Below are 13,111 nucleotides of genomic sequence, written 5' to 3'. Positions count from 1 at the left end.
AACTTTTATCAACATTATCAATATTTGGTTGCTGATCACCATTTACAATATCATAATAACACCTGTATACAATCTAGTTATCATGGCATATATTTCTCATGATTTACAATTACTTATAGCCATCTACTTATTGCTATCCTAACCCTAACTCAATTTGAGCGTTCCAAAACAAAGTCAAAGAGCGGTAACGGGTGTTACGGTGTTCTGCCTTGGTATCTTCTGGGCTTTTGGAAGTTACTGTTAAGACAACCCTTTTCTCGAAAAACAACAACGAAATTGACTCAAGATACTTATCCACATGATAAAGGATGTCTTGAATGTCCCAAAAATATTAACAAATTTTCGACCAAAAACAAAGTTACTGCCTTTTGCCTTTGCAGGGCAGTACATTCCTGCATCTATTAGAGGAAACAAAAATCTAATTTACTAAATTAGACTAAATTAGGGTAAATTGTACTGTGCAATTTTAATGTTTTTTTTTCTAGCTTTTTATTCCCTCTTTATGGCTAAAGTTCACAGCTACAGTTAGACCATTCAGATTAACAGTAAAGGCAAATGTACGCTTCTCTGCCAGATTGTTGTATTTTCAACACATTTTAATGTGTAATAAAACTCATTTATGATCCAATTTTGCAGCCTTAATTAAGGAAAATAAAGAGTCAACATTTTATTACTCTTCTACTGCGTCTTTTAATATTCTATCAATATCTCCATCACGATTGTTGTATGTTCTTGTTTCATTGCTTTTTGCTGCTCTGCATGTTTGCATGTACAGTTGTGTTCAGAATAATAGCAGGGTGTTTAAAAAAGTGAATAATGCTCAAAATCCTTAGAATAGCTTTTAATTCCATAATATCAATGCACTGGGAACACTGCACATTCAATTCCAAATCAAAACATGACCAACATTGATCAGGTTTGTCTTATACCTTTACAGAAAGTGAAGAAAAAGGAATATTAGGCTGTTCAAAAAAATAGCAGTATTTGCATTTTTCTTTACAAACTCAAACATTTACTGTATAAACTGAAAAATGTCTCAAGGGTTTGCTTTACTTTGAATCACTGCACTAATATTTAGTTGCATAACCATCATTTCTGAGAACTGCTTCACATCTGTGTTGCATGGAGTCGACCAACTTCTGCCACCTGTGAACAGGTATTCTAGCCCAGGACCATTGAACTACATTCCACAATTCCTCTGCATTACTGGGTTTTGCCTCAGAAACAGCATTTTTGATGTCACCCCACACATTTTCTATGGGATTGAGGTCTGGGGATTGGGCTGGCCACTCCATAACATCAATCTTGTTCATCTAGAACCAAGACTTTGCTCGCTTACTGGTGTGTTTTGGGTCATTATCTTGTTGAAAGACCCATTTCAAAAGGCATTTCCTCTTCAGCATAAGGCAACATGACCTCAAGTATTTTGATGTATTGAAACTGATCCATGATCCCTGGTATGCGATAAATAGGCCCAACACCACAGTATGAGAAACATCCCCATAACATGATTTTTGTACCACCATGCTTTACTGTCTTCACAGTGTACTGTGGCTTGAATTTAGTGCATGGTGGTCGTCGGACAAACTGTCTGCGGACCCTAGAACCAAAAAGAACAATTTTGCTCTCATCAGTCCACAGAATGTTGCCCCATTTTTCTTTTGGCCAGTCAATGTGTCCTCTGGCAAATTTCAACCTATTCAGTACATGTCTTTTTTTCAGCAGTGGGACTTTGCGGGGGCTTCTAGCTGATAGCTTTGCTTCACATAGCCTTCTTCTGATCGTAACAGTACTCACAGGTAACTAAGTCTTCTTTGATTTTCCTGGAGCTGATCATTGGTTGAGCCTTTGCTATTTTGGCTATTCTTCGATCCATTCGAATGGTAGTTAACCATTTTTTCCCACGTCGTTCAGGCTTTAGATGCCATTTCAAGGCATTTGAAATCATTTTGGCTGAGCAGCCTATCATTTTCTGCACTTCTTTATATGTTTTCCCCTCTCCAATCAACTTTTTAATCAAAGTCCGCTGTTCCTCAGAGCAATGTCTGGAACGACCCATTTTGCTGAGTATTTCAGTGTGAAATGCACTATAACCAGCATGCACAACATTTGCTTCCTTACTTCCTTCCTTAAATATGGGCCATAATTGACACCTGTTTCTTCACAGAATCAATCACTTCACTAATTGAACACAACGCTGCAATTATTTTGAACATGCCCCTTTCAATTACAGATTCAATTACACAGAATGAGCAGCATGCATGTCATGACTGATGGGTCTGTTGGTTTTCTATGACTCTACAACACTTACTAGTAAATTATTTGCCATGTAGAAATATCACTTCTACCAAAAAAATTGATTCATGAGGTTAGTGATGTTGGACTGCTATTATTTTGAACACAACTGTATTAAGAAACTGACTATAATCAGTGTTGCTTGCTGGCATGGCTGAGTGCACTAGGGCTGCACAATATATCCTTTTTTGTATCCTCATCGCAATATCAACTGGCGCAATAAATGACGATTTGAACTAAGGAGCCTGATTCGGCTGCCAATCTCACAGTCGAATTGTCGCAGTGTCTGAAAATGTGGTTATGAGACAAAGGATCATTCCTTTGGCTTGATTGATTGATAGATCGATCGATCGACTTCATTGATCCAAAACTGGGAAACATATGTGCTACAGCAGCAAAGATAAGGCACACAGCACAAATAAATATGTATTATATATATATATATATATATGCGCATGCTAAATGTCTGATTTTAAACCGTATTGCTTGGTTTGTCCCAGTAAATCTTGATAACCTATTTTGGTATAAATATTAGCCTATTATTAATACTGATAATAACAATTAAAAGTAAGTGTACTCATGTGGACAAAAATCGCCAGTAGTCAGTACTGCTGAGCACTGGCCCATTGCAGGCACTGATTTACTGCTAATGACTGATCATGACTCCATCCATATTTGTCTTTATGCCCTGACCACATAGAAGACTTGATTCTAACTGGCTGGAGGGAGTGAGCAATTTTCAGACACATGCGTGATCTGACGTCCGTATCACTGAAATCAAATCAAACTCAACTTTGGCTCTTACTAGACCAAAATCTCCAACCATGTTATAATGCGGTTTAGGTTATCAAAACTAATGCACTCCTTATTATTAATCATTATTAACCGTGTCATGTTTCTGCAGAGTTCAGAGTGGATTATCCTGCTAACACCACGGAAACATGCCAGAGATTCAAATATTAGTCTAGTCATAGTTTAGTGCATGTGTGTCAACTCACTATTACTTTCAATGCAACCATACTATAAAATAACTAATAATGAAGACCTGTTACTCTCCATGCAATGTCACGTTTGAGCCCACCTCAGGTGAATGCACCATACCATCCGAGGAGCAGAGATTGCCAGATGAGGGCACCAGAGTCACCACAACACCAGTGGTCTGGACATATATGTGACCTGAGCCAACCACGTTGCTGCACAGAGCCTGCCTTTTAACAGGCTGCTCTCACATCGTTTGGCATGACCACTGTAAAAAATGGAATATAGTTGCTTATGAAGAGTGGCTGATTCCCTTAAGATTGATTTATGTACATGGCAGAAATACTTGTACATGCATTCAGAATGTGTACTTGATCAACTGTGCATGTGCATTAGTAACACTGATACAGTTGATACAGAATCTATGTTCAAAATGATGACCCTGGCAGAAGTAGAGTGCAAAAATATCACACTTCCTAACCAAACTTTGTGGAACATTTTGTCTTGTCAAGAGTTATGGTGCGTTCCTTTTGAACTCGGAAGTCGGAATTTCCGACTTCCAAGTCAGTAATTTCAAATGGAATGCCCCCTGATGTCAGATTTCCGACTCGGAAAGTCGGAAAACCTCGCAGTACCCCGAGCAAAGCCGACCTCAAAATCCAACATGGCTGCTCCGAGCATCAACAGTAGTGAAAGCTGTAGTAATATACTGTTTGTTAGCACTTCTGTCTTATTTGTGTCTCATTAAATCATTCATACACACAGTACTGTCCAACTTCTGTCTGTGGATATGTTGCTGCGGTTTGTATGCCAAAGAAAACCCTGTATAATGCGTTGTTATCAACCAGTATTGCTAACAATGGCAAACCTGGCTAAAGCTAACCCTCCCGTTATTCCGACTTGTTGTGCTGGAACACAGTTCACTCTGGTGTGACGTTATTCCCAGCACCGGCTTCTGACTTCCAAGGTAAATGGAACGCAGCATTACACCCCAAAGCTTTTGCATTAGCAATATATGATTTGTATGAACCAATTGTACCTAAACATGGTTTGAAAACAATTTTTTTCTATTGTTTATGAATTGTTTAAGAGCTAATTTGTCAAGCATCTTGGAGTGAATATAACAGTACAATGGCAGATAAACTAACTCTTTAAAGCACCTTAAGGGATGGCAGCTACTAACAATTAATTTCATTATTGATACACCTACCGATCATCTATAATAAATATATAAAAAGTCAGTAAATTGTGAAAAAATGTCCACCACAACTTCCTGACGTTCAATGTGAGGTCTTCAAATGTCCTGTTATGTCCATCCAACACCCCCAAACCCTAAAATAATGAATACTTACAAGTCTGGAGCCAGCGAGTCTTTGTCACTGTACTTTAAAAGAAAACGATTTATCAATTATCAAAATAACTGACGATTAATTTTCTGTTGACTCATTGATTAATCGCCTAACCATTTCAGCTCTAGTTCATTGTGTATGATAACATCAACCAGGGCTACAACTAACAATTATTTTCACCTCTCTGTTGATCCATCGATTATTTTTATGATTCATTGATTGATCTTTTAGTCTTCCCTAAGCCCAATGTGACATCTTCAAATTGCTTATTTTGTCCAACCAAAAGTCCAAAACCAAGAAATTGGATTTAAGTGTTGTAAACCAGAGAAAAGTTGCAGACCTTCAAACGTGAGAGGCTGGAACCAGAGAATACTTGGTGTTTTTGTTTAATGAATGACTTTAAGGATTAATTTGTTATGAAAATTATAGGTAATTCATGCACTAATAAATTTCAATTAAAGTGTCTGACTTTTTTTGTTTTTGTTTTTTTTAAATGGGAATTGTGGATAATAATAATAATAATAATGAAAGAAAATATGGCTTTATTCTTTATAACAGTATCTGACAGTTTGTTTCTGCCACTATTTTCTGATGCTTTGAATGCATTAAACCCCGCCAAAATAAACAGCTACATAAACATATACAGCTGACCAGCTGAGCTCCACTTCTCCAGATGTGACAGTAGATGGCAACAGAGAGTGGAGATGGACCATGTATACACACATCCAACACCAACAATAAAAATATCTAATGTGCAGCATTTGATTGCTACTTGTGACAATCACAAGCAATTTGAGATGGGAGTGCTTCCAGGAGGTTTTATATACCCCTAAGCGGTTATCAGATCAGGTAAGTGATCCAGTGATAGCTGTCTGTACATCCACGGGTACACTGCAGACAAGAACTGCTAACAGCTAATGGTGCCATTTGGTAAAAAACTAAAATAGGCAAAAGAATAGGGCTTAAGTTGTAGCCACCAGCTCACTAACCCGATTCCATGGCAATGCCCCTAAACGATGGCAACTGTAGTTCAAAAACTGTAAGATGCTGTTGTCTAACATGTCAGTGTCAGACGTTAAAACCCCTGTTTTAAGTTTATTATGCCAAGCAGAAGCTAACCATCTGGCACTAATACGTACTGAGTGCTGAAGATTTTTAGATTTATGTGAAACAGTTATGTTACTCAACTGAATTTGAATGCCTGTATGCCAGCTACAAATACTTTTACATTATGTATGTGCTGCATGTTTTAATAAATGGTGCAGTCAAGCAAAGACTGACTCTCCTTTTAGCAGAGTTGACTGTCACTGTTTAGTGTATTAGATGGGTTTTTCGAGGTATTTGTATGGAACCACACGTACAGTGTTAATACGGAAGCAAACACCTGTGTGGCTAATAGAGCTGCAAAGACTAATTTATAGATGACAACTAATCGATTAATCGCCAACTATTTTGATAATTGATTAATCGATTTGAGTCCATTTTTATTGAAATAAAAAATGTAATTCTCTGATTCCAGCTCCTTAAATGTGAATATTTTCTAGTTGTCTGGGACAGTAAACTGAATATCTTTGAGCTGTGGCAAAACAAGACATTTGAGGACGTCCTCTTGGCCTTTGGGAAACACCGATCGACATTTTTTTGCTGCAACACACTAGTGTTAAGAACAACTCCATTGGTTAGTGTCGAGGAGTGTTCAATTCTAACCACACAGAGTCAATAATTACTGTCTTACAGTGTTAACATACTCTACTAGTACTACATTTGTATCTTGATTTTTGCAAACTGCTATGACTTAAAAATGAAATGAAAGAAAATGAAATAAAACGTTGCAAAAAGGTAAAGAAAAACAGAAAAATTCAGGAAGCCATTAATTAAAAGTCACTTTTTTTATGAGATAGGAGGTGCTGAAAAACTCAACCCAACCCTATTTGACACACACACACACACACACACACACACACACACACACACACACACACACAGTCTCAGAGTATGGAGGTCTTGGATGGTGTCCAAGCTGATTAGATGAAGAGAAGACGAAGCAGCACAGCATGATCAAAGATGACAGATGTCCGTTTTCCCTCCCTCTCCAGCTCTCTGTTTTCTCCACATCACCTCTCTTGACTTCCTCGCACTATCAGCGTACGTTCTGCGCGTGCGTGAGACGTAATACGTCCTCCATAACAGCAGGCGGCGCTAATCTCTATTGTCGCCCACAAAATGAAAACCGGCAGCTGATTGGACGAACGCGTCACGTGGGTCTGGCTTCTCCGGAATTGTCAGTACCCGATCCGTACCGCCTGTAAAATCCGTTCTGCGCATGTGCATAATTACGTAGTAGAAAACTAACAATGTCCCTGTGCGATTTGTACCACGCATGCGTTGAAACACTTTACGACCAAACATCACAACTTTTTTATTAAATCTTTATTATACAATACTCATAGCTACAAACAATCGAGACTTGTCACTGATCCAAAACCGTGTAGCGACGTCGTTGTTGTGTTGTTTATGTTAATGTTTTTACTTTTAATACTTCTTCTTGACTAATAACCATAGACTGCTAATTATTAATGCGATGAAGTATAAACGTACATAAGTGTCCTTTTGAAGACGGGATGACAGCTCTTCCAGCCACCACTGCTGTATAACACTATAGTAGCTACATGCTAACGGCAGTAAACATGTCATCTTAGCTGGCAATGTTGTTAAATTCTCCCCAATTCCGGGTCACACTCCTGCTGAAACATGTCCGATTGTGTAGTATTTGGTTCAGAAGCCTTTATCTGTGATTTTTGACGTTAGAAAGTGCTGCTTCGTTCCACTACAATCTAACGTTAGCATACTCATAGCTAACTATTGTAGCTGCATGCTAACGCGACATAGCCGAGCATATATAGCTATATATGTATGTATGTAGCAGGACTTTGTACCGTAAAAAAATCACCAATAAAGGCTTCTAAACCAAATACTAAACAAATACAGTAAAGTGACCGGAATTTGGGGTGAAATGTCCAGCATTGAGCTACATAATAGTTTGCTGGTCTCTCACAGAGATCTCATTTGTAGTCCTGTTTTTACCTGATACTTTCATAGAAGTACAAACACATGAAGTGAGAGGTATACACATGCTTAAACTTTATTTAATTTGAAGCCTTTATTTAATTTGCTAAATGGTGTTGTACTGGACGGCCGGACGACCCTCTGTATATCATTAACAGATACTTTAGGCAACTCCAGCAAACACCTTGTAAACTTCATCTCTGCCATCATAACGGTCTACTGTCACTGTCTAATGTTTTCTTCTGGTAACCAGAAATGTCCAAACATCCTTACGCCAACGCGTGCATAGAGCTGTGAAGTTTGCCGGTGTTCGCGCAAGCGTAGAACTGATCAGGCAGTGTCGTAAAACACGCTGAGTTTCTGCGCATGCGCAGAACGGATTTTACAGGCGGTACGGATCGGGTACTGACAGGAATTTCAAACGAAAATAGTTCACCGAAACGTGTTTCTGAAAACATTTTAAGCGAGAAATTGGCCATGCCGTTGCTGAATCTGTCTCCATTTCAGATCGACAAAGTTTTAAATATTTTCGTCAGATTTTGAGACTCTAATCCCGCTCATCATTTCCGGGTTAGCGCTCCACCAATCGGATTGGCCATTGAGTCCGACTGCCCACCTTCCAATTCAACATGTCAAATCGGCCCAAATGAAGGCCGACGGCCCCTCAGACGGACGACGGCACGGAACACACCGAACAGACTCGAGTCACTGACCTCGCCAGACTGTCCAGCGGCCGATAATCGAGTTGGTGTGTCAGGGCCTCTACCCCTTTTTAGCCTTTAGCTTAGCACAGAGCCATTGCAACCATAAACAACACAGGCTCGGGCCGCGTCATCCTCCCCAGTTTCACTCTCTCACCCAAAAAAATCATCACGTCCCGTTTCATATTTTCACTGTTTTACTGTGTGTGTGTGTGTGTGTGTGTGTGTGTGTGTGTGTGTGTGTGTGTGTGTGTGTGTGTGTGTGTGTAGTATGTGTGTATATATATATATATATATATATATATATATATATATATATATATATATATATATATATATCTCAGCATTATGAAGCAACAGAATGGAACACTGTGCTGAAACAGTGCAGAGTGTACAGACACCCTAGTGTTTGAATGTAATTTTGGAATGTCATCACTGATGTAAACCTTTTTATTCCTCCCCTCATCCCTGCCAGCGCTCACCTTCACCTGATGGAATTACCACAGTCCCTCTGACATTTTGTCAAAGGAAACGTTTTTTTTCTTCTGCCAAACTGCTGTGTGCATGTGGTAAAACAGTCGAAAATTAACTTATACATATTTCAAATAGACACAGAAATGGAAGAAACAGGTAAACCTAATTCTATAGGCATGCCATCCCTCCTCATTTCAGCCTCTTGTCTCGATCTCTTTCCTTTAATTTTCGCCCTTGTTCTTTCCAATCCCTATTTTACTCTGGGCCAGTAGCATCGTGTCCTCCTCTGCTCCTCCCTCGCTCCACTTTCATTCTTTCATTTACAGCAATCATTTGCTCTGTGTGTTCATTGTTTTCTCTGTTCTCATTGACTATGCATGGCTGCCGTTTCTCTTCCATGTAATTACAGACCGCTGGGAGTGCGTGTGTGTGTGTATGTATGTATGTATGTATGTATGTATGTATATGATTTCATGTGCGCATTCACGTACATTTCTCAGCAGGCATGCATAAATCAGTGCATTTATATGTGACTGTCTGCCTGCACACAACTGTGTTCACACTAATAAGTTTGCATCTCTGTGTGTGCGCACTTTAGTGGGCATGTGAGTGTGCACATGCACATGTAAGAGGGAGCACTGTATAGCAGCTTATCTCTTCAGCGCTAAAAAAAACTTTCCTCTGTGCATTAATTTTGTACCTTCCTCCTGTCAAACCGAAACTCACTTTCTCCTCTTTCGCCCTAATCGTCATCTATTTAGACTAATGACAAATAGTATTTTAAAGTACCTTTGTGGGTGGCAAGTGAGGGGCGGACAATAGAGGAGCTACTCTATGGAAAATGTGACATTTTGTAAGCAATTAAAGGGATTTAAATGCATTTAATCCAGCTGAAAGGAATAAATTGGCTTCAGGAATAAGAATTATGGAAAGAAGGGGTTACTGAGCAACTGAAGGCAATATTTATTGTAGGACTTTGTTGAAGTTGAAAACAGAGGGATATTTCTCAGAAATGTTGATATATACACAAAATTACTCAGTTTTTCTTTCTTTCTTTTTTTACTGAGTCTTGGCTCTAAACCGTCTCTGGTTGATCTATTTAATCTGTCTAACCGCGTGTCAATCACTGCTCATGCACACGCATTCATTCTGCCTTGTGGTGGGAGGGGCTTAGGAGACCATTTTGGGCTTTAGCGGAGAGGGGGGGGGGGATGGACTGAGAAGTTGTTGATGTTCACATTTTTTTGGCTAAGTCCTGGATCTTCACAATCCTACCTACAGCACCTTTAAGTGTGTTCCACAGCTCCTGCAGCTTTGCAGCTCCGTGTTGACAAGCGGTTTCAAATCAACGGACCAAACTGCAACAACTACCTTTACTAGTGTTGCGAAACACCAGCATGCACCTGTCCTTTTCACCCCATCTTTGCTTCATGTCTCCCCCTCTGCTTTCTCCCACGGCCCCCTGCTGGGGAGGCACCTCACAAGTTAAAAAAAAAAAAAAAAAAACCTCGATCACAGATTAATAAAAAAGACAAAAGTGAGCAGCAGCTCTAATTTAATACTTGCATTCAATTGTTCAAGTGTATTAAAGTGTTATGTGTTGAAAATGATCCCTTTTAAAGTTTGTTTTAATACATTCATGTTGAAAACCGCATTCTTCATAGATTGTATGAAAAATGTCAACATTTTATAGATGATGAAAACAACAATCCAAAGCTGCAGGTGGAAATTAAAGATTAAAGTGATTTTGACTAATTTAGTTGCAAAGACATCTACTGTTGCACATCTAGTGGCCTGAGGCACTGACATAGATGAAACCCCTATCCACATGTCCTGTGTGTTGAACATTCTATCTTTCTTTAGGATGTCTAAACCGCAGACAAAGCCCCTTCTTTCTTCTGTTAAATTAAACAACGTTTAAGCAACGTACAAGGTCGTGCTGTAACGCACACATGTAGTTTTATGCAAATAGGACTGTTTGCCCTAAGGTCAAACAATAAAGAAACTGTTAGGAATAACACAATGTCCATGTTCTTTGCAGTACAAACACGCACACACACAAAAGCGTAAAAAGCGAAGACTGACCTTCTCAAATCAAAGCACTACAGCTTTGTCTCCCATATATCTCCATATCCCTGCAGCCTCTCATTCTTCACCTCTCCCGTTTCCATCCCCTCCAACCTCCCTGTTCTCTCCCTCTCTAACGATCAGCTGGCATGAGGGCTGCCAAGAATGCAAGTCTGCCATGGCTGACATTCTGTTCGCCTCTCCTCTACGTTTATGTGGATGATGTTAGAATGACTGCGCTCCCCCTCATCTCTCTGTCCACTATTGAGGTTATTCATTCAGCATAATTGAACCTGCTGCTGGAAACATGTAGGATCATAAGCTGATACCCAGTCTTGCTGCCCAAGCAAGAGCAACGAAACTGGACTGGATGATTTCATTTGAACCATCTTTTCTGCTGCACTATTACAGTTTCAGATGGTTTCACTCACTAAAATCTCTCTAAACAGTGTTGTTTTACTGTCCATCCACCAAAATTAAAGCCCAGAGTTAATAGTTGATATACCTTCATGTTGCCTTCAATTCTTTACAGTGTGTTCACAACACTAAGCCTCAAGGTTGCTTCTTCAGGCCACACAGAGATCTGTGATTGGTGGAGCTTGTTGGGGTTGTACACAGGGTTGACAGGCAGACACTATTTGGTAGGGTTGGGACAACATATCAATACAGCAATATATTCGCAATATACGTCGATAAAACCTTGGACTAGTCTAGTTCATTGGATGGACTTAACCTCTCGCCCAGCCATCCTCCCTCTGACCTCTCCTTCCTCTTCTAATCCTTTCCTTATATAAAACTTGTCATGGCCTCTCTGAGCTCCTCATCCATCCAATCTTATATGTGATATTATCAGTTGAAGTCATTTTGAAAATGCCATAGGTACTGTGGAATTGAGAAATGAACCCAGAGTGAACCTGAATCCCAACACCATACTGTCTGCCAGTGTCTCTATGCATGCGAGCTTCTCTTGTTAACCTTTTCCTCTCCGTCTTCAACACAGTGTTAATCTGCTTTTAGCGATTCGACTATGAAGTTTTCGCACTGTCCCTGTTCTCAACTCACAGATAGAATACCATTCTCTAGACTGAGAATATATTGTGTCAACTCCATCCAAAGATGACAGCATGGTCAAATACCTGCTCTTTACCCCGCATTAAAGGGTTATCTTGTTTTTTCAACCTGGACCCTATTTTCCTATGCTTTTATGTTGACTAAGTGACTGATGGGAACAACAATCTTTGACAATGGTCTAGTATTAAACAAGATCGCTGCAGTTGGCATCGGCGAAACACGCTACAATGTAGGTTAATAGGGCAATTGTCCAGCTTGTATTTACCTTCACAAAAGTGAAGTTTTCCCGCTGACAGGCTCAGATTAATATTCTTAGTGTCTGACAACATAATGGAAAGGATCCCTTCAGAAATAGACCTTTAAAACCTCTTTGAGATCTTTCTGTTTAACCAGAAACCGCTCTGAAGTCGCTGGCACTAAACCCACCAGACTCTATTTAAAAAGCAATACTTTTAGCGTGTATAGCGCCAACATATTTTCACATGTAAACCGGTAAACTATGTGTTTATTTCAACCAAAACTGGAGTTGTGATGGTTGGAAAAGTGGAAAGACGACCCAAGACGACTTTTCATAGTTTTATTTTGTTTCTCTCAACTTTGAATGAAGTGTATTTTAGGCTATGCTAAAATTGCTGTTTATTTACATGGAGTCTGGTGGCTTTAGCGAACGCAATTTCGGAGGAGTTTTTATGTTTTAAAAAAGGATCTTACTCTTTAACAGAAAGGTCGACCTCCTTAGAAATACTTTCCAGTTGACATAAAACTTAAAATGGCTATGACATGGATTTATTTAATCACTGGAGTAAGTCAAGATAATCACTGGCAAATGTATTTTTGCATCAGTGTGGGGCAAGGAAAATAATTAAAATGCAAGGCTCCAGCCTACGTAAATGGCCTGATGTTTATACTTGTGCGTTGGTGTGTGTGTTGATCTCTTTAAGAGAATAGCAGGGCCGGCATGTGTGTGCGTTTGGGGAGTGTGTGGTAGAGCAAGTGAGAGAATGACGGTGATTAGCTTCTGAGCGAGCATCGACTCTAGCAGCATAATGAGAGAAACAAAGTGTCTCCCCTGTGTTTTCTGACCACTGTAGCAGAAAAAGGAAACCCTCT

The 13,111-nt window shown here is 39.5% G+C and overlaps 1 protein-coding gene across 4 annotated transcripts in view; it reads right to left on the bottom strand.

The window, feature by feature from the left end:
* LOC144529678 (thyroid hormone receptor alpha) overlaps nucleotides 1-13,111 on the bottom strand; it is a 106,349-nt gene that overhangs the window by 36,030 nt on the left and 57,208 nt on the right. The gene's annotated exons all lie outside the window — the stretch shown is intronic.

The sequence above is a fragment of the Sander vitreus genome, chromosome 15, assembly GCF_031162955.1.
Source record: "Sander vitreus isolate 19-12246 chromosome 15, sanVit1, whole genome shotgun sequence".
Lineage (NCBI taxonomy): Eukaryota > Metazoa > Chordata > Actinopteri > Perciformes > Percidae > Sander > Sander vitreus.
The sequence above is the reverse complement of the archived record's forward strand: the minus strand, read 5'-3'. Positions and strand labels throughout refer to the sequence as shown.